At 34.8% G+C, this 22,608-nt stretch overlaps 2 long non-coding RNA genes across 3 annotated transcripts in view; one reads left to right on the forward strand and one right to left on the reverse strand.

Moving 5' to 3' along the window:
• LOC106505376 (uncharacterized) overlaps window positions 1-22,608 on the forward strand; it is a 675,862-nt gene that overhangs the window by 649,806 nt on the left and 3,448 nt on the right. The window lies entirely within an intron of this gene.
• The window catches only part of LOC106505379 (uncharacterized), a 916,097-nt gene that overhangs the window by 199,406 nt on the left and 694,083 nt on the right, over window positions 1-22,608 (reverse strand). The window contains exons 6-7 of one of the 2 annotated variants that reach the window (XR_014824126.1): window positions 5,637-5,807; window positions 1,492-1,560 (exon numbers count right to left, since the gene is read on the reverse strand). The exons of the other annotated variant lie outside the window; for it this stretch is intronic. This is a non-coding gene — a long non-coding RNA (uncharacterized LOC106505379). The remainder of the gene's footprint in view (window positions 1-1,491; window positions 1,561-5,636; window positions 5,808-22,608) is intronic. 2 annotated transcript variants of the gene reach the window in all.

The raw sequence follows: 22,608 nt of genomic DNA on the forward strand, positions 1-22,608 counted from the left end.
TGTTTTTTCATGAACAAGGAATATATATAGATGGTTGTTTGGGGTTTTTAATAGTTACAAGACTACAGAAGAGAATCAATATATCAGAATGCATTGTTCTATGTTCAAAATCAACTTGAACTCTTGAACTTCAGGGGTTCAGATTTGGTACTGAAACTTTAAGTGTCAGGGCTTGAGTTTCTTTTAAGACTAGGAAATGTATCTTTTTCTAAGAGAGACAGAGATACAGGGAGGGGGGACTCTGACATGAACTGTCTTTGAAAACCTGAACGTTTTGATGTCACACATAGTACTCAGGAAATGTATTGTTCTAGTTTCCAACATTTCCCTCTGAAACAATGGAGAAGAATTTGGAAGGTAATCTACAAAGCTGTGCCCAAAAAGCTCATTTTATAAACTTTCCATTTCCTTTAGTGCCCCGGCAGCAATAGACCCTTAGGAAACTCTGGAGTTAGGAGGCGTTGTTGGGGTGTTGGGTGAGAACAAAGACACAAGAAGGATTGTGCTTGTTCTATATGTTTCTCAATGGTGCCCAATGACTATGAACTCTAAGGCAGACACTTTGTATCCATGATCTCTCTGGGGTAGTAATCTGGGCAATCTGGATATGCTCAATCTAAAAACATAAAGATATGTCCCTTTTAGGCTCCCAAGAAATTAATAATATGCAGCATTTTTTTGACAAATGGATACTTGCACAAAATCAAATACACATTTAATGACTAACAGACAAATTCGATATTTGCACATTTGGAATCAAATTTGCTATATAATTTATTTAGAGGATAATTTGTAAAATGCATGCACATTTAATTGTACTTATTTTATTCATTTTAATTACATAAAGAAAATAAGAATATGTTCTTCATGTAATGTTTAATCAATAGAGATAAAGAGCTCATTTTGATTAAAACCCTAAATGCCAGAAATAAGCATTATTATCACCTTTTACACAAACATAAAAATATATTAAAAATATATATTTTGTGTATTTTTCTACTGATATCTTCATTACATATTATTCTTCAATCTGATTTTTTTTTAATTTCCGCATGATTGAAAAATCTTTCCATGTCAGGGCATATAGATGTAGTATATGCTTTTTTACTTAACTGCTGGGTACTATTGTATGCAGTGGATTACCGATAGTTCATTTAAACCATCCCTTTATTGGTGGATATTTAAATTTTTAGGTAAATGTTTCTCTTCTTTCCTCTCTCCCCTTTCCTCCTCTGTTTTATTTATTTATTATTTATTTATTTTTCTAATACCACACTTTCTCTCCATAATAGAGCTGAGAGGAAAATTTTCTGGATTCAAAGGTGTACACATTTACACTTTCATAGGTATTTCTTAATGAACTTCCGGAAATTTATATTGAATTATACTTCCATCAGCAGCATATAAAAATACTAATGCTTCCCACCCTTAGCAACACTTTATCAAGCACAGAGTAGATAAAATATGTACCCCATTGTTGTCTATACTTACTCTGTCCTCGTGAATAGTAAAGCTGAGTATATTTTCACATGTTTATTGGCCATTTGTACTTCCTTGACACTGTATAAATATTAAATAAACAAATGATTAAATTATTGAATGAAGCGATACATTTAGCGTTCTGGAGAAATGAAAGTTAATAACTGACACCCGGGAAAATGAAAATGTTTCCCTGACATAATGATTACAACCTTATTATGGCAAACACAGAAATTAACTAACACTACTTTATTTTTATTACGCACGGAGAGGTCACATATGATTCCTGGTTGACAACTGGACTACATTTAATGTGAGTTTACAAGCCCACTAGGTATCAAAACTCATCCCTGCTATATTTATTTTCCTTTTGCGTGCATGGGGAAAGTCTAGATTTAGCACCTGGAATTCAGTGTATTTTATTACCACTTCTTACATTTATTATAAATTAGATTCGTGGGTACTGTGTGTTTTTGCATGCTTAGTTTATTTTTAATCTTTGAAAGAATTGTGTTAAAATTCACACTTGGAGTCTTCTTCTTCTTTTACTCCCATCATCTCACAATTTCCTCACCTCCTTTTCTATTCTTGAGAGCACAGTTTCCTCTTTATCTCATATCTTTGCATCACCATAATAGGCTTTCAGAATCTTTACATACACTGAGGACTTAAAGTATTCCTCTTCTGATTGTATTTTATTCTAACAGTAATTGAAGTCTTAAGCTAAAAGATAGAAATACTAAGGGATAGAATTGCTAAAATCAGCTAGTCAGAGCAGAAGTTAGTGTTCTTGTGATCAGTAGAGACAGTTCTGAAGCTAATAGTTAAATCACTGCATAGGTTGTTATCCAGTATTAAATTAATCGAATTTGGCCATTAATTGCCACATGTATAGCTAACCTGCTATGTGTGAGGTATTTCTTAAGTGCAATTTTAAAATTTAATCCTTATGGCATCCTTACCCTTCTCTTTAAGAGGTTAGGAAATTAAGGTTTAAGCACAGAAACAGAAAGGAAAATGTGTGTGGAATATGCATTCTATCACTAACACAGAGTTAATTTTCAAAGCTAACCTTTGTTAGTGGTTATGTATACTAAGGACACTGCAGATGGTCATGAGATCAAGAAAACTTTGTAAACACTCCCAAACACTAAAAGGGTCTCAACTTTAAGAGGAATTACATAAAACACTAGAAATGAAGGCCATTTCCAAATTAGGCAAGCTCTTTCATTTTAGCACATTTATTGAGTTCCTTTGACATTGCATCAAAAAGGAACAAAAGCATAATATAAAAACCAACAATGCACTAAACTGGGAGGATCTTGATCCTGAAGGATCCAGCAGAGAAAAGGAAAGTGCTATAAAGCATGTGGCATATCTGATGTCAAATTTCTTCATATAAGGACGTTGCTATAAAATGTAAATATCTTCAAAGGATTAACCCTTCACCATCATGAAAATATGCACATTTTCAAAGGGGGTGAAGCATTTTCTAATCTGAACATCTTTAAAGGGGGGAAATCAATAAATGGCATGAAAAACTTCAAAGCAGGACCTCCTGTCAATGACAGAAGTTCCTCAGCAATGCAGAGTCTTTGAAGGAGGACTCCCAGTGCTGGGAAAGCTTTGAAGTGACTGAAAACAGACATTTATAATTACGGAAAGGTGCAGTGTCCAACAGGGATAGTACAAAGACACGTCTGAGGTAGGTACAGACGGAGATTGGAAGGTGGCCGGGACACTGACCTTGCACCTCCCAACCTAAAAGCCTTTTAGGTCAACTCAATAATCGTATGTAAAACGGCAAGTGTGGAGTGAGAACAGTGGCAAAAGGCGAAAAACCAAATTATTTTAGATCTCACATTTCAAAAAAGAAAAAACCCTCAGCACCCCCAAAGCAGATCTTAATACATACCGCCTGTGCTGGGTTCTTGTGTAGCTGCCCTATGTGTTAAACTGTTATCAACACAGCTTTCTGCAAACAAGTGTCCGTGCATGTGAAAAAGTATCAGGATCAGCTTCTTTACGTCCTTTGGTCCCCAAACTGATGACACTGACATTTTTCCAATGTAGTTATTATATGTCAGGCAATGTTCTAAAGGGTCAAAAATTATTAAGACCTATGACTTAACTGTTGTTTAATTTGAGCCCAAAGTATTCTCAGCCATGATTTGATAACTATTCCCAGAACACAACTGATGACCTTTTCGAATGTTGTAATAGGTGGGACCAATGCTACACACTGTCTATCAAAGGCAGCCTATGCAAAGTCACAGGAGGGCAATTTTAATGTTTAGTCTCTAAGCTAGTTTTTTTTTTTTCTTTCTTTCTTTTGCCTGATATCCATGGCGTACATTGAGTTGATGACTTTCACTTGTTTCTTGGTGCCATTTATTACGGAGTCTGCTTTCCTCAAATGATTCTTTCATTCACCAAATATTTATTGAGCACAAAACATTCTAAGCTCTGTTCTAAGTACTTTGGGCAGAGTGTTGTGCAAAGATACTCCCTTGCCCTCATAAAAATTGCAAGCTAGAGACCTAGGCATTATCCAATAAATGCACATAAAAAATGTAAAGCATACTGTTATAGGGGCTTTAAAGGAAAGGTACATGAGGGACATGGAATGTTCTGAGGAATTTGGTTGGTTACCGCAAGGAACTGAGGGTTGGGCTGAAATCTAAAGGATGAGTATTCAATAACCAGGAGAACTTGGGGGTGGATGGAGGCATCAGGGAATTATGTCAGTGCAGTAAGTACAAAGCTATGAGACAGGAGGACAAGGTGGATGACACTGTTACGGAGAAGGAGTGCGCAAGGTAGGGAGGAGCAAGGTGGAACAGACCTTGTTAAAGACTTTGGTCTTAGACTAAAATCAATCAGAAACCATCAAAGAATTTGAAGTATGTGTTTGATAGAATCAGATTTGCCTACTGTATCGAGCATATCTGCTTGAGTGTGAAGAATAAATTGAGAGAAGGGAAGGGGCAACAGTGTCTTGAGAGGAAACTAGTGAGGAGCCCGCTGCATGGATGAGGCAAGAGATGAGGGTAGCTTGGGCCAGGGTGATGGCAGTGATGGTGATGGAGACAACTGTGAAGATTTGAGAGTCATTCTGGATATAAAATTGATAAGATGCACTGTTGGAAAGACTACATAGGAAAGAGGGAGGAATTAAGGGTGAGGTCTACATTTCTGTATTTCGGGTGGAATTATTCACTGAGGAAGGGCACACTGGAAAGGGATTAGATTTGGAGCTAGAATAATTAGTTCAATTCTGGTTATTTAAATTGGCGATACAGTTAATTTTTATTAACACCAGTAGGCATGTCAAGTAGCCAGAGGTGTATGCAAATATGGAAGAAAAATTTTTGGCAAAGATTCTATTTAAAAAGTCATGAGCCTGGATGGTCACATTAATAGAGAAGAAAGGGGGGCTTGGAAGAGCGATTTGGCCATCCCAGAGGGGGAACCAAATGGAAGTCCAAGAAAGACTAATCAAAAGGTAGGAGGAAAATCTGGAGAGCATGTTATACAGAAAGAAAGTGAGAAAAGTCAAACAAAAGGAGGGCAGGATCAGCATGCCAAATACTTCTTCTGGAAAGAACTTACTGAGCTCATTTCTGCCTCTTACGGGGCACGCCCTCTCCCACACAGCTTTAGGAATCCCTATCATTGCAAGTGCTTGGTGCATGCACCTCAAGGACAGGAGTTTCCTGAGAGGTAATCTAGACTCTACCTGTATATTGTTCGCTTCCCTAGCACATTCATCACCGTGTTCTGCCAGTTCTACTTCGTCATTTTACCTTTGAATTCCTCTGCTTTTCTATCTCCCTTGCTTTTACCATAGACAAAACTGCTATTGTTTCCATCCCAGCCTAAAGCAATAGTCTCATAACCTCTTTCTCTCATGAATTTTATAATACAGATTCATCTCTCCCCCATACTACATCCTGACTGGTGTTTTAAAAGTGCAACTTTCACTATGCTCTGTAACTTTTTTTAGGAAATGTTTTCTTTTTCATGCATAACCCACAAACAGAAAAGTGCACCTATCATCATTACACAGATGATAAAATTTTACAAGTTGAACATTTTCATAAGCCATATCAAAAACAGAACATCAGTGGTTTCCCCCAGCAAACCTCCTTCTGTACCTTCTCACTGTTCGACATCCCTGCCATCAACTCCTCTTCCCATAGATTAGTCCATGGACTAGTTTTTCCTGTTTTTTGAATTTGTGAGCATGGGATCACACACTGAACTTTTAAAATTTGACATCGTGTTTGTGAAATTCATCCACATTTTGTATATGATAGTTTTTCTTCCTAAAATAAATTATTACAGTGAATGAATATACCAAAATGTATCTATTTATTACATTATTAATGGGCCATTTCTATTTTTGTGATTTTAAAAAACTACTGCTAAGAAAATTCTGAAATATATCTGGAAATCAAATACTTGTATTTCTTTTGCATAAATGTCTAGGAGTAGAACTGATAACATTTTAAGAAAGTTTCAGTTGTTCCATCCTCAGCCCACACCTAGTATTTTCTGTCTTTTTTATTTTAACTGTATTCTAGTAGATGTACAGTGGTATCACATTATAGTTTTCTTTCTTTTTTTTTTTTTTTTTTTTTTTGGTGGCACCCACCTGCATACAGAAGTTCTCAGTTACATTATAATTTTATTTGCATTTCACCGATGTCTAAGAAAGTTGAGGTAAGTTTTCTTTATATATTTATTTTATAGTTGGACATAATCTTTTGTGTAGTGCCTATAAAAGTCTCTTTACCATTTTTTAAAGAGTCATACACTTTTTTCATATTAGAGTTCTTAAACTTTTTGGATACATGCCTTTTGTCAGCTATAAATATTGTAAATCTCATTTACCACCAGGTATTTTGCCTTCCATTCATTCAGTAATGCTTTGATGAAAGAAGTTCTTAATTTTAATGTAGTCATTTTTTTTCACATGCTCAGAATTCTTTGGATTTTTTTTTTAATCTAAGAGATCTTTGCCTACACCAAATTTACAAAAATATTTTCCTATTTTCATCTCAAAGCTTTTTGTTTTTTTACTTTTTTACGGCCAAACCTACAGCATATGGAAATTCCTGGGCTACAGGTTTAATCAGAGTTGCAGCTGCAGGCCTACACCACAACCACAGCAATGCCACATCTAAGACACATCTGTAACTTAATGCCACAGCTTATGGAAACACTGGATCCTTAACTCACTGATTAAGGCCAGGGATCAAATCAGCCTCCTCACAGACACTATGTCAGGTCCTCAAGCCACTGAGCCAGAATGAGAACTCCTCAAAACTTGTTTTATCTTTTATGTTTATATTTATAATCCACATGAAATTAATTTTTCTATCTGGAATGAGTTGAAAGTAAAGATTCAATTTTTCCCACCTGAATATCCAACTAACCCAACACAATTTATTGAAAGGAACATACTCTGCTCCAACATTTATGACAACTTTATCATAAATTAAGTAACTATACAGTGTGAATCCATTTCTAGATTTTCTCTTCTGTCCTATTTGTCTATCCTTTCCCTCTACCACTGGCTTAAATACTATAGCTTTTATTGTCTTCATTTCTTATAGTGTGAACTAACCAGCATTGTTTGTTTAATATGGCTGTTATTGGTCCTCTGAATTTACACATAAATTTGAGAATTAATTATCAACTTACAAAAAAATTCTGTTGGGATCTTGACTGGGATTACATTGGCCTGAGCATTTTAAACTTTGTATAAATGCTTCAGATGATTTTTATGAATGACAAAATTGAAAAACAACTGAGCCATGGTTCTCAGACTTTAGCACATAACAGAATCACCTAAAGAACTTGTTAAAACACACATACACAGATTGCTGGGCCCCATACTCAGTATTTCCAATACAGTGGGCCTGGGGATAGCCCAAGAACATGCATTTCTAACAAGTACCCAAGTGCTGCTGTTGCTGCTGGCATACTTTGAGAAACACCACTGGGTCATGGACCATATTGTAACAATCTCCTGTATTTGTTATTATTTATCAAATCAAGTCACAATTAGCTAACATTCCCAAAGGCCAATGGATGTCATGAAAGATTATACTGGAATATTTATAAGAAATAAGGTTTTATGGTCTAGAGAGCACATAGCAGTAATCATGTTGTGACTAATTAATATAATACAAAGGTCTGGCCTTGATTTGATTGACTATGAGGGAAAATCAAATTGCAGGTAAGGAATGTATCTCTTCCACTGTAAAATATAACATTGTTCATTCAAAGAGCATCATTTACTCTCTTCCCTTGACTTGACTCAGCCTTTCTATGAGCACTTATTATTTTTAAAATGTATAAGCAGACCAATGATTACCTCAGTTCTGATACTCACTGTTTTTCTCTGCATTAACATCATTTCAATGTAGCCCACACAGCAGATTTATCACCTGCTCCTGTATAATTTTTTTTTAGATTTGTACTTTTTTTCATTAAAAAATACAGTACAATCTGGGAGTTCCCGCCGTGGCGCAGTGGTTAACGAATTCGACTAGGAAGCATGAGGTTGCGGGTTCGGTCCCTGCCCTTTCTCAGTGGGTTAATGGTCCGGCGTTGCCGTGAGCTGTGGTGTAGGTTGCAGACGCGGCTCGGATCCCACGTTGCTGTGGCTCTGGCGTAGGCCAGTAGCTACAGCTCCGATTAGACCCCTAGCCTGGGAACCTCCATATGCCGCGGGAGCGGCCCAAGAAATAGCAAAAAGACAAAAAAAAAAAAAAAAATACAGTACAATCTTTTGTAGCCCTTGCTATTTGTTCATTTATTTATATGTTTATATTTAGAGTTTTTTGTTTATTTGTTTTTATTTGTTTGTTTTCCTTTCTAGGGCCACCTGTAACATCTGGAAGTTCCCAGTCTAGGTTTGAATCAGAGCTGCAGCTGCTGGCCTATGCCACAGCCACAGCAACACCAGGTCCAAGCTGCATCTGGGACCTACACCAGAGATCACAGCAACCACTATACAAGGACAGGGATCAAAACCACATCCGCATGAATACTAGTCAGGTTTTTCACCTGCTGCACCACAACAGGAACTCCCTATGTTTATAGTTTTGACAACAGAAAAAAAAATGAAAAAAAAAGAGTACAGTTATTTACACTAGCCAACACATTGAAGCAAACTAAATGTCCATTGACAGATAAATGGATAAAGAAGTGTGATGTATAAATACAATGGAATACCACTCAGCCATAAAAAGGAATGAAATAATGTCATTTGCAGGAACATGAGTGGACTTAGAGATTATCATACCAAATGAAGTAAGTCAGAGAAAAACAAATATCATATTATATCACTTAAATGTGGAATCTAAAAAAAAATGATACAAATGAATTTATTTACAAAACAGAAAACAAACATATGGTTACCTAAGTGGACAGTAGAGGGTTGAGGGGGAAAGATTAAATCACAAATTTGGGATTAGCATATACGCACCACTATGTATAAAATAGATAAACAACAACAATCTGCTATACAGAACAGGGAACTATATTCAATGTCTTGTAGTAACCTATAATGAAAATGAATCTGAAAAAGAACACATATATATAATACATAATATAATATACATAATAAATATACATGTACATATATAACTAAATCACTTTGTTGCACACCTGAAACTAACACAATATTATAAATTATACTTTGATTTTAAAAAGTGTTTAATAATAAAAAAGAATTTTGTAATGACTTGAAGGTCATAAAATTGATCTACCTCAAGCTGATTATTCAAACATTTATATCACCTCAGAAACAGCATTATATCATTGTTCCAAGCAATTCCTATGTTTTTTGTAATAATAAATATTTTTTGTATTAAGAAATATACAATATAACCCCTACCCTCTTTCAGACTTACAGTTTGTCCTAATCATGCAGCACTTTCTGGCAAGTCAGCATTTTGTAATATGCCTTTCCTAGTACATCTGTACTATTAATAATGAATTCTGCATGCAGGAGAAAAACTCGCCTGCATGACTTGCTACACTAAATAAAAAACCCAGGGCTTGTTCCTAAGATGTGCGTCATGGGTGCGTAACTGATGACACCCAAAGAAGTCCAAATCAGGATGGGTATACAGTCATATCTTGCATGCTGGTTCAGCTGGCACTGCTAGCTGTTTCTCAGCAGGATGAGAGCAGAAATAATTTTTACTCTATTTGAGAAAAAAGTAAGCCCTCTGCTTTACGTTTCTAAAAATTTCCTCTAAATCCCAAACTTGCTCAAGTCTGTTACTGGGAACAACCTCATAAATGTTTTAGTGTACCACATTCATTTAACAAAGCTAGGTACTGAACGACAGGAAGTCTAAGATAACCTGTGTCAAGTCGAGCTGCCTGGTCAGAAACCCCCTCCTGACTCTCACCTCTCCTCCTTACTAACTTCTTGCTACTATTTCTCTAGCTCTGTCTGTGGGCAACACTTAATATCTTTTCTGTATTTGTGTCATTCCCAAACAGGAGGTAAATTTACATTAGAGGCTCTGAGGACAAAACTGGCAAGTTGGAACTCAAGAACAGTTTTTAAAGGGATTTTCTTTCTAACTTTCCCTTTCTCTTCCAGCTTTCACTAGGTCTTTCTTTCCTTTCGGTAATTCCCATTCAGTTATTTGAAGTAGCTCATATCACAAAACTTCTCATTCCCTTCTATCAACAACTTAATTTTGTTCTTTGTCAATATCAGCCACCAGTATGTCTATGAGAAATATTTTATGGAAAACAGAGCTGCTGATTCCCTGTGATTTTCCTTGATATTCCTTCAAAGTCTTTCTTGATCTTCTTTCTAGTTTACTTTCTCTAAAGCCCACCTCAATAGTCAACCTCCCATTAAATCTCTTACAAGTAACTCCATGCTTAAACTAACCATGTAGCTTTTGTGGCTGCATTTTGGCTAAAAATCAGTTAGAGACCAATATCAGTAATAAAAATTACACTAATATGACAGTAAAAATAGTTCATGTTCATCACATATGTAAATGGTTAGGGTTAAAAATGCTTCAGCTTAAGAGAGATGGCCCATATTTACTTATTTATTTATTTTTTTATCTTTTTGGCCCATATTTATTAAAGACATCAGTAGAATTTTACTATCAGACTCCAGATTTCTGATATAAATAAAATGCAAAATATTTCAAGTTCAAATATGCTTATGGAAATTCATTATTTGGGAGAAGTTAAAGACTATAATTAATTCCAGTTAATAATGACAGCAATTAATTATAAATCTTTTAATTACTGTATAACTCAATTTTATAATATCTGTGTAAACAGGAAACCAGTTCTCTTATTTGCTGATTCTTTTTTCTTTATTTAAATACCAACCAGCCTTCTGGCCACAGCAATGACATCAATAGTTTATGTTCACATATATTTATTATTAATAGTCTAACATTTTATAAAACAGAGTGATAAAAATAAAATAGGTAATAAGAGACAAGCAATCAGAGTTTATGCCACACAGTGTTTTGCTATATGTATGAACCATAATATTTTCTCTAGCTGGCCCATACTTCATCCATTCAACTAGAATGTGCATTTACAAACTTTAGAGATCAGAGCTTTACACAAAACTAGTATTTGATATGTGAAATATGAATATCAAAGGCCTTTCTAAAATTGTTAAATAGCTGTAACATGGTAGAGCTTTCTGGGTTTTATCTGCTACCTGAGAAAGAACCAGCTGGTTGTTACAATTAAATAAGCATTCATCACAAAATCATGCCTTATGGTAGCACATGGCTGTGGCCAAAGAATGTGGTTCCATCCCCTGTGCATAAACACATGCATCTGGGACAAGGGCACAACCTTATTTTCTCATCTCCTTATGACAAGATCCTGAAATGAATCTCTGTCTTAGTGTTTATGCTAGAAAAACTATAGCTTTCTGTGGTCATTTATATCTCCTCATTTCAACTGTGAGCCAAAGAGAGATGTGAAAGAAAAAAGACTTTTTTTTTTTTTCAAGAAAGCATCAGATGCCACGAATCAAATTTAACTCAATGCATCACCTTTTTTTCCACATTGTTTTATGTTTCCTATATCACAACAAGTACAATTGATGGAAAAAGAGCTGCAAAATGAGATTCGGCACATTCTCTGTGGAGTAAAATATCTTTTAAAAAAATACCTTAATGATTACTGATACTGAAATGCTAAATAGCTCAAATGTTTTCATCTGGATTAGAAAAGAAATTTTTTATGTCCTGCAAATTTTTTTCAAAAGTATTTTTACTTTGTAACTTTAGTATTGATCTTTGCCTCTACCTAAAGGAGAGCTCATTTTACAAGTTGTTTGAGTAAGTAACAATATAGGTGATATTCCAAGGAAAGCCAATCGATTATGAGATTCAAGATTGACAACCCGATGCACTAAGAATGATTGATTAACAACAAAGGATTCACCACAGGGTTTCTTTAAGAAGCACAAATGTATAATAGGTTTTGATTTACAGAAACATCATTACACATGAGGGCAGGTGCAATGTAAGAGTGTACCTATTCTGAAATGGTAAAAAAAAAAGGGGGTATTTTAAGGATTTCATAAGACCACATTCTCCTTTTTCGTCTCTTTCACTGATTGGGATTATTTCAGATACACTATCATCATATGATTTAAAACTCTAGTCTACGGCACACAGAAAATACTCAATAAGCAAATGCCAAGCTAAAAGTCAGAAGGGGAGTTCCCCTCGTGGCGCAGTGGTTAATGAATCCGACTAGGTACCATGAGGTTGCAGGTTCAATCCCTGGCCTTGGTCACTGGGTTAACGATCCAGCGTTACCGCCGCGGGCTGTGGTGCAGGTCGCAGACGCAGCTAGGATCTCACGTTGCTGTGGCCCTGGTGCAGGCCGGTGGGAACCTCCATGTGCAGTGGGAGCAGCCCTAGAAAAGGCAAAAAGACCCCCCCCAAAAAAATCAGAAGGAAAAAATTTGAAAATAATTATTCATGCACTTTAGAAAGTGTTTATAAGCCAAGTATTAGTTGTGCTGAAAATTATTTCTTCATTCGAAAGCAGGTTTGTGGTGTGCTTATTGTGATGTGTACTTTCGCCTAACTGTGATTGTAAAATAACTGCTTTTACCTTAGAGACATTCCAAACCTGTAGTTCGTGTTCACATTGCATATACATAGTCTTCTGATTTGAAGAGAATCAATGCTTCATGTAAAAATAACTTTCTTGCCAACATCCCTCCCAAGATCCTCCTCAGCATATGCCTGAGCCATGGCAATAGCTTCCTACCTAGTACCCTCCACCCCTGCAATTTCTGCTCAGTCTGGTTCAGCCTTCCACCTTATGCCAAGTTAACCTCCACAAGACCCTTCATGTAATACATTTTGAAAACAAAACTGTAATATGTATTGCTAGAATTCCAACCACTCCAGGTTATAAACTGTTTTTATAACCCCCTGAGACTCTATGATGGAGGAATGTGCACCAATGAGGTACTCAATAAATGTTGAATGACAGAATGCATGCTACTCTGTTCTGGTCCCACTCTGCCCCTTATTTGTGTGACCTGGCTATTTAAGACATAGAAGGGTCAGTGTCCCTTTTTCATAAGATGGGACAATAGCAATATTAACTTTATAGTGTTATTCTGAAAATTAAACTGATAATTTGTGTGATGTGCTTAGCACAGTAGCTGCCACATACTAAGCCCTTGTGAATATTGTTATAGATTGGTTGTTACTAGAGCTAACAGTAAGTTTTTCCTCCAATTCTTCCCTGCCAACTTCTCACTTCCCAAAAATACATACTCTCTACTACTGATCTAAAGGGGCTTCATTGCAGCACTATTTACAATTGCCAAGACAGGGAAGCAACCTAAATGTCCATCAACAGAGGACTGGATAAAGATGTCATATATATATATACACATATATATATATAGTGGAATATTACTCAGCCATAAAAAAGAATGAAATAATGCCATTTGCAGCAACATAGATGGACCTAGAAATTATCATACTAAGTGAAGTAAGTCAGGCATCACTAATATGTAGAATCTATTAAAATTATAAAAAAAACTTACAAAATAGAAACAGATTCAAAGATTTCAAAATCAAATTTATGGTTACTAAATGGGGAGGGGATAAATTGGAAGTTGGGATTCACATATACACACTACAATATCTGGAATGGATAAGTAACAAGGACTTAACTGTATAGCATAGGAAACTCTACTCAATACTGTGTAATAACCTATATGGGAAAGAAATCTGAAAAGGGATGGAGATATATATATATTTAACTGATTTACTTTGCTGTAAAGCTGAAAGTAACACAACTTTGTAAGTCAACTATACTTCAATAAAATTTTTAAAAATTAAAAATAAATAAAGGAGTGTCTCAAAAACTCATGGACAAGAGCCTAGTGAATAGATTGACCACAGGAAAGATAGAATATGCTATGAAATGGGCTAGGGTGGATTCATAGAAGCTGTGAACCTAAAGTCAGGTTCAAATCCTGGGTCTTATCTTAGGCTAATTTTTTTTTTGAACCACAGCATTTTCATTAACAAAATGGGATAATACTTCCTTGTGAAGTAATTATAAAGATTAGCCATTATAAAATAGAAATTGCTAATATTTGTTAAGCTACTTACTTGCTATGAGCCTCAAGTTTCTCATTTGGGAATAATAATATAGGTCTTGCATGGAAGTTGGGAAAATTAGCAATGATAATATTGACTAATCCTTCTTTAATGCTTCCTGTGTGCTAGGCACTGTGCTAAGCCCTTCATGTAGATTAGACTCAATAGTGTATGCCCAGTGTTAGGCACACAGTAGACACTAAATAAATTATTGTTGATATTGTTATTGTTAATAATGATCTAATCTGTGTCCACTGACAGATGAATGGTTAAAATGTGGTGTGTATACATACACACACACACACACACACACACACACACACACAATGGAGTGCTACTTAGCCATAAAAAAGAATGAAATTTTGCCATTTGGAGCAGCATGAATGGACTTTGAGGGCATTATGCTAAGTGAAATAAGTCAGAGAAAGACAAATACTGTATGATATCAGTTACATGTGGAATCTAAAAAATATAATAAACTAGTGAATTTAAGAAAAAAGAAGCAATTAAACTTAAAAGAGTTTTTGCATAGCAAAGGAAACCATAAACAAAACCAAAAGGCAACCCACAGAATGGGAGAGAATATTGGCAAATGAAGTGACTAACAAGGGATTGATCTCCAAGATACATAAACAAATCCTACAGCTCAATATCAAACAAAACAAAACAAAACAAAAAACAACCAACACAATTAAAAGATGGGCAGATCTATATAAACATTTCTCCAAAGAAGACACACAGATGGCCAGAAAACACATAAAAGGATTCTCAACATTGCTAATTATTAGAGAAATGCCAATCAAAGCTACAATGAGATACCACCTTACACCAGCCAGAAAATGGCCATCATCCAAAAGTCTATAAACAATAAATGCTGGAGAGGGTGTGGAGAAAAAGGAACCCTCCTACACTGCTGGTGGGAATGTAAACTGGTGCAGCCAACATGGAAACTGGCATGGAGTTTCCTCAAAAAAGCAAAAAAACAAAAATAGAGCCACGATATAATCCAGCAATCCCACTCCTGGGCATATATCCAGAGAAAACCATAATTTTAAAAGATCCATGCACCCCAATGTTCATTGCAGCACTATTTACAATAGCCAAGACATGGAAGCAAACTAAATGTCCACTGACAGAGGAATAGATGAAGAAGATGTACAAATATACAATGGAATATTACTCAGCCATAAAAAAGAATGAAATGATGGCATTTGTGGCAACAGGATGAACCTAGAAATTATCATACTAAGTGAAGTTAGATAGTGAAAGACAAACATAATATGAGCTCCCTTATATGCTTACTAAAAAAAAAAAAAAAAGGCTAGAAATGACCTGATTTGCAAAATAGACTCACAGACTTTGAACAACTTATGGTAACCAAAGGGGACAGGTGAGTGGGAAGGGATGGACTGGGGATTTGGGATTGGCATATACACACTGGTATGTGGAATGATTGGCCAAGAGGTACCTGCTGTATAGCACAAAGAACTCTGTCCAATACTCTGATAATCTATGTGGGAAAATAATCTGAAAGAGAATGGAGGTGTGTATATATATATATATATATATATATATATATATATATGCAGTTATATATATATAACTGAATCACTTTGTTGTACAGCAGAAATTATTACAACTGTGTAAATCACCCATACTTAAAGCTTTTAAAATGAAAAAAAAAAAAGCAGACTTATAGATATGGAGAACAAACTAACAAATTGTTACCAATGGGGAAAGGAAAAGAGGGAGGGGAAATACAGGGATGGGAGATTAAGAGGTACAAATTATTATGTATAAAACAAGCTACAAGGATATATACTCAACACAGGGAATATAGCTAATATTGTATAATAACTATAAATGTTATAAATATAAATGTTAAAAATAGTGAATCACTATATTGTATACCTGTAACATATAATATTGTATGATAACTATAAGTCAATTAAAAATTAATTAAAAAAAAACTCATCTATCCTTATACCACCCATGGGAAATAGATGCTATTCCTGCTCAGCTCAGCTCACTGTACTGAAAATGCACATTTCAAAAATGTGAAATATCTCGGTTTTTATTTCCCAAATAATATTTAATTAAAATTTTTTTTGTCTTTTTTTTTTTTTTTTGGCTATTTCTTGGGCCACTCTCGCGGCATATGGAGGTTCTCAGGCTAGGGGTCTAATCGGAGCTGTAGCCGCCGGCCTACGCCAAAGCCACAGCAACACAGGATCCGAGCCGCGTCTGCAACCTACACCACAGCTCAGGGCAATGCCGGATCGTTAACCCACTGAGCAAGGGCAGGGACCGAACCCGCAACCTCATGGTTCCTAGTCGGATTTGTTAATCACTGCGCCATGATGGAACTGCTAATTAAAATTTTTAAATCAGATTGAAGCCAAACAAAATATGTCTCCCACTGGATAGCCATTTCTAGCTTCATGACAAACAGTTTATGACAGTTTTTCAGGCCATGGAATTGGTTGAGTGGGAGAAATGATCAGGATGGAAAACGTGTGATAACCCTGGTGGAAAGATTTGCAGAAGTTGGTGGAGTAAGCTTTTTGAAATTTCTTGAAGTGACTGCCTTAGACATATAGGGGGTAGAGTAGAAGGATTTATCATACTTATTAATATTATTAACATTAATATTTGGATACATTCTCCTTCCCCTTCCTCTCCTCCCCTTCCTCTTCTACCTCTTCCTTTTCTTGTTATAATCTTATTGGCACTATTTTTATTTCCCAGAGCCATTCATGACAAGTATAGTGATGTGACAAAGTAACCTGAAAAGCAAGGCACAATTGTCAGAGATGAAGAATTTCTTTAGTTTCCTGATTTGAAATATGGAATGATACATTTCTATACGTATAGCTCATATATGCCAAATAAGTAATTTCTGACTATCCTCTTTGTAAATTCCTTTCATCCTGTAATAATTTTTTGCTCACTTGAAACAAAATAGGGAGAAAAACTAGGTGAAAATGTGCCCTTTTATGTGTATATTTGCATGTTCTCTTCCACAAGTATTTTAAGCTAATCACCTTAGAAAGTCCCTCAAACTGAAGTTCTCCAGAAAATTTGTTTTTCTATAGCCTGAAAAATTCATAGTTCATCTCAGAGACACATGCAATAAAGCATGTTATTCAATTTAATTGATGCATATTTGAAATGTTTACAATCAAACAAATAAAACATTTTATCATTACCCCATTTTAAAAAAGTGATAAAAGTCATAGTTAAAATATAAACAAAAATGTATCAACAGTTATTAATAATATTTGTGAATAGCTATCCATGTGGAGATATCGAGACTACGGCATTTTTTTTCTAATGACAAGGAAATATAAAATGGAATGAAATAAATTGTTAAATGGTAAAGCAGAACTGTCCTACATAGTTCCCTCTCCTTGAAAATACCATTTATTTAGATATTCACAAATGCTTCACCCCGATGCAAAAGAGCAGTTGATAACAAAATCTTTTTTGCTAGCAAGACGCAAAGAAAAAAATATTATTGTCAAACTTGCAAGTATTCCTAATGTAAATAATCTACTTCAGTACCAAAATCAAATATTTCAAAATATTTTAAGCATCTCTTATTTCATGTCCAAATCTTGACGACACAGATGATTTTGCCCTCTGCCCTTTCCTAGTAGAAGAATCCCTGTTTTGCTCTACAGAAGTGCTCTTTCCTGATGCAACATCCCCATCTGGTGAAAATAGATCTTTGCAGCCAATGACTCATTAGGGTAGGAGTCAATTGTTGCATTTACAGACCTAAATAAAGTTACTGTGGAATAAAATTTCATAACACACTACTTTTAAAAACTGTTTTGAAATGACTTGCTTTAGGTTCAAGTAAAAAAAATTACAACAAAGTAATGCTATTGTTAGTTTGTTGGGGAAGGAGACTAGGAAAGTTTCAGGAAAAGGCCATTCCAGGTGTAATTAGAATTGGTTAAATCTGGGATTTATTTTAATCCTCTATAACTTGGCAAAAACTACTCCTGAGTCATTCTAGAATTGGTAAAATAATGTGCAGCCAAATAAAGAATGACAAGGAGAAGGCAAACACAAAGACATAAAAATTTTTGATATTTCATTGCCTCAATATTTCTCAGTGAGAAAAAGAAAGCAGAAATGATACAACTATCAATTCGTCACTGGTACTAATCTCAAAAATAAGACAATGAGTGAACCAGAAGACTAGAAATATGAGGTTTGCTGAGACACTTCAATTGCAATTACTCATGTTCTACCTGCTCTTACTACTACAGCTAATGAACAGTTTTTAAGAATATAAGTTTTAAGAAACATATTTAATTGTTCCTTTGCTGTAGCTTATTGCTAAAGAGGCATTTTGTGGAGAATAATTGAGAACGTATTTATATAATATGAAAACTTATATAACAAATAGATAATTACTTCATTACATTTTTGGATGATTTATTTAAGAATATATTAAAATATGCTCGATAAATCTAATGTTGGGGTCCTAGAAAAGTATATGAATGGAGATTAGGCGAGAAAGTGGATAATTTTACCACAGAGACAATCCATAAAATTTCTCTGCGTTATATGTTACCAGCTAAGAAGAATAATTCTTAACATCCCCAAATTTTCTCTCTCTCTCCCCTCTTTCTCTCTCTCTCTGTGTATGTGTATTTATATGCTATTATATAATTGCGTACTTATTATATATGCATATATACACATACAACACATATTCATGTATATCTATCTCTCCTACCTCCTGAAGTGATTTGTGGTCAACTTAAAATTAAACACAGGTATACTGTAGCCATAAGATAATTGACTGCATATATGTACATAGACATGCACACAAATACTTTAATGGCAAATTGGGTAAATGCATTTGACTAAAATCTTTGGACATTTTTTAAAAAGAGTTTCAAAAACCTTATAAGCTTCCAGTCAATTGGTTATTAGTTTAGTTCAGTATTCACGGCCAGCAGACTTGTCAGTTATGATCATCTTTCTTATCCTCTGTGTCTCTCTTTATTTATAGCTCGGTGTCTGAGTCCTTCTATAGGAAAGAGGGCATTTTTTGTTCTTCGAAAAATTGCTTCCTGAACTTCTTTGCATGATAGTGACTAATGCATAAAAGCCCTTTGGCAAACAGCTCAATTTTGTTTTTATTCCATTAATGTTCAACAAGATTTTGTTGTAATTGTTCACAGAATAATAGAAAAAATTACATAATTTTTAAAAAATTGTGCTTAAAGGAATAAAATATTCATTCATTTTAGAAATCAGAAGCCTTTTTAGGGGGAGGAAATATATATATATATACACATATATATAGGTATAAATTAGGTATAAATTAAATACAATGCATATATTTAAAATAGGAGGCAAAGTACCATCATTAAATTAAAATAAATGCATTTATTAGTATGGTTTTAGAAGTTTTTGATTCTAAAACATTAATAGAGCTTTTTTCCCAGACACTTATGTATCCTCAGCAAGTAAAACCTATAGTTATGCCTTCTCTTTTCTGGTTTTCTGCTGCCAGCTTCTTTCTATTTCTACATCTATACCAATATTGTGTGATTTCTTTAAAGCCAACATTTAAAAATATCAGCAGCCTTCAGTCAAGTCAGGTTGATTCTTTGAAGGCTCTTAACTATAATGGCTACATATCACAGACTCCGAATTTGAATCCTAACTGTATCACTATTAATTACATGACTTTAGGCAATAGCTTTACACAAGACACAGCCTCTGGGCCTCTTTTTCCTCATCTGAAAAATGAGATTTTATATATAATAGTATGTAATTAAAAATAATTAAATAGAAATAACTGTGCCTGCCACATAGTATGTGTTCTATAAATTTTAGTGATTATATCACCCTGGGAAATTTTTGTTGAATCTTTATTTCTAAGTATTCATGGATTGTCCTTCTAACTAATTTTCCTTAGTTTCAGTAAACACCTTGCATAAGCAAAGATTTGGTAAATTATTTTAATGATGCTTTTGAAGAAAATTACCATCATTTAAATCTAATAATCTAAGATATTCATATAAGCCCAAGTATAATATATGGTAAAGCAGTATTTTTAATATTTAAAAAAGTATATGTTCTCAGAGATTGTTGTTTCTTTCCTATTATAGTTTCCATTTAGAAAATCGGATCAGATATTTCTTTCAAACTGGTGCCAATTTTCTGTGAAACTGTGGCTATTATCTCTACTTCAATAGAAAATTCTTTTACATATTATATACCAGTATTGATACATTGACAATTTTTAAAGAAAATCATTTAGTCACCTCTTAAAAAATACAATATTAAAACCGAAGTGACTAAAGGCTACAAATGGAAAATTTATTCAAGCTCTCAAGTTGAGATAAGACCATCCATGATTTAAAGGAAAGTGTGGACCAGCACAGGTCCTTTGAGCCATCATTCAAAACCACACAACTTGTTTTATTGAATAAATCACCATTTCTTTGAAGTTTAAATTGTGTCATGTTAGAAACAGTTTGAAACATCGAATACTTCTAAAGTATTTCAGATCATTTTGCATTTTTATTCCAGAAGCAAAACCTAGTTACAGATTTTTAGCAAAGGGTTGAGATTAATTTATTAGGTTTTAATATGCAAGGAAAGTGAGAGAAAAAGGCTTTCGTAGTGTACCAAACCCTTATTTTTCTTCATGATTATTAAAGGTTTTCACTCTGGAGTCTCCAGCTCAATGATATCTAAATTACCAGAAAAATATATGTAAAGTCACTGCAGGACTTTGGAAGCAAAGATATGAAACACAAACCCATTTTAAGCCTGCTGCTGGCCTGAGGGTTTTTAAAACATTATCCAGCAATGTTTAGTATTTTGTCCTACCGGAGTTGTCTTATTTAGAAAATATTTCTACCACGTAAATGACATGCCAAAAGAGGATAGTAGCTATACACAAACAAACAAGGTTAGGTTAACTTTTTAATAACTTTAAAATTCCCAAGATCATTATATGATTTTAAAAGACAGATGTCCGTCTCCATAAGTCTCAAAGTCAATGAGTGTTCGGTGTTGAAAAACACTGCATTTGAGTTAGGGAGATACCTGGTGGGGCTGAAATTCAACACATTTGCTATTCTTTAATGTCTTTTCCTTGTTCCAGGAAATTTATCCAAGTGAGCTATAGTCCTACTTTTGGAAAACACTGAGTCCCCTGAGGATGAATCATTGCTTCGCATAGAACAACCTAATTATGATGAGCAAAATGATATGATTGTTACAAGATCAAAGAGAGAAACTGGTCTTGGGAGGTGGATGGCTGGGGAACAGTCATGGAAGAGCAACATTGCTAAACATAATAAGATCATGTAAAAAGAAATTTTGAAACAAAATATTGCTTAGGGGTGGGTGGATGGATTTTTGGAAAAACAATAAGGAGAGATATTACCATGGCAGATATTTAATCAAGACACAAAAAAGTAAATAAAACAAATATATTTTCCCCTCAAATTACAATTTGGGTGAAGAGGTGAACTGGGAGTAAAAGTAACTGGTTCACTTTTCTGTATGGCAGAAATTGACAGAACATTGTAAATCAACTGTAATAGAAAAAATAAATTTTTTTTAAAAAACCCCACCATGTCCAAAGATTTGGGAGATTTGTAAAAGCGTAATTTTAAAGATTGATATAATCAGTTTCAAGGAATGGTATATTATGATTGCTGATCCTTTATCAGTTATACCATGTTATAGTATTAGTATTGTGGATTTTGAATTTTCAAAGGGTTCTTGAGCCATTCCTTGGACATTTCCATGTTTAGGGAGACAGTGAGGGATAGCAGTTTGGAGGACAGATAGAAGTAATTGCAGGTGGTTAGATAAGCAGAAACTGGAGTGCCCACATTTGAAAGGGAAATTAAACTAAAATAATGTGCAGAATTTGTTGCTTATCTGTTCTATACATAGTAGCTTGTATCCCTTAATCTCATACCCATAATTTGCTCCTTCCCTTCCTTCTCCTCTTTGGTAACCACTTGTTTGTTTTCCACATCTCTGAATCTGTTTCTGTTTTGTGAGATCATTTCTGTTTTGTATATACTCTCATTTGTACTATTTTTTAGACTTCACATATAAGTTGCATCACACAGTATTTATCTCTCTCTGCCTGACTTATTTCACTAGGTGTAATATTCTCTATGTATAAAATAGATAAGCAACAAGACGATATTGTATGGGGAGTTCCTGTTGTGGCTCAGTGGTTAATGAATCCGACTAGGGACCATGAGGTTGTAGGTTCGATCCCTGGCCTTGCTCATTGGATCGGGGATCCAGCATTGCCGTGAACTGTGGTGTAGGTCTCAGATGCAGCTTGGATCCTGCATTGCAGTGGCTGTGGTATAGGCCGGCAGCTACAGCTCTGATTAGACCCATAGCCTGGGAACATCCACATGCTGCAGGTGTGGCCCTAGAAAAGACAAAAAAA

Source organism: Sus scrofa, chromosome 13, assembly GCF_054392235.1.
Source record: "Sus scrofa isolate SSC_HxYL_T2T_F1_AM1 chromosome 13, Sscrofa_HxYL_maternal_Yorkshire_Landrace_v2.0, whole genome shotgun sequence".
NCBI classification, from domain to species: Eukaryota; Metazoa; Chordata; class Mammalia; order Artiodactyla; family Suidae; genus Sus; species Sus scrofa.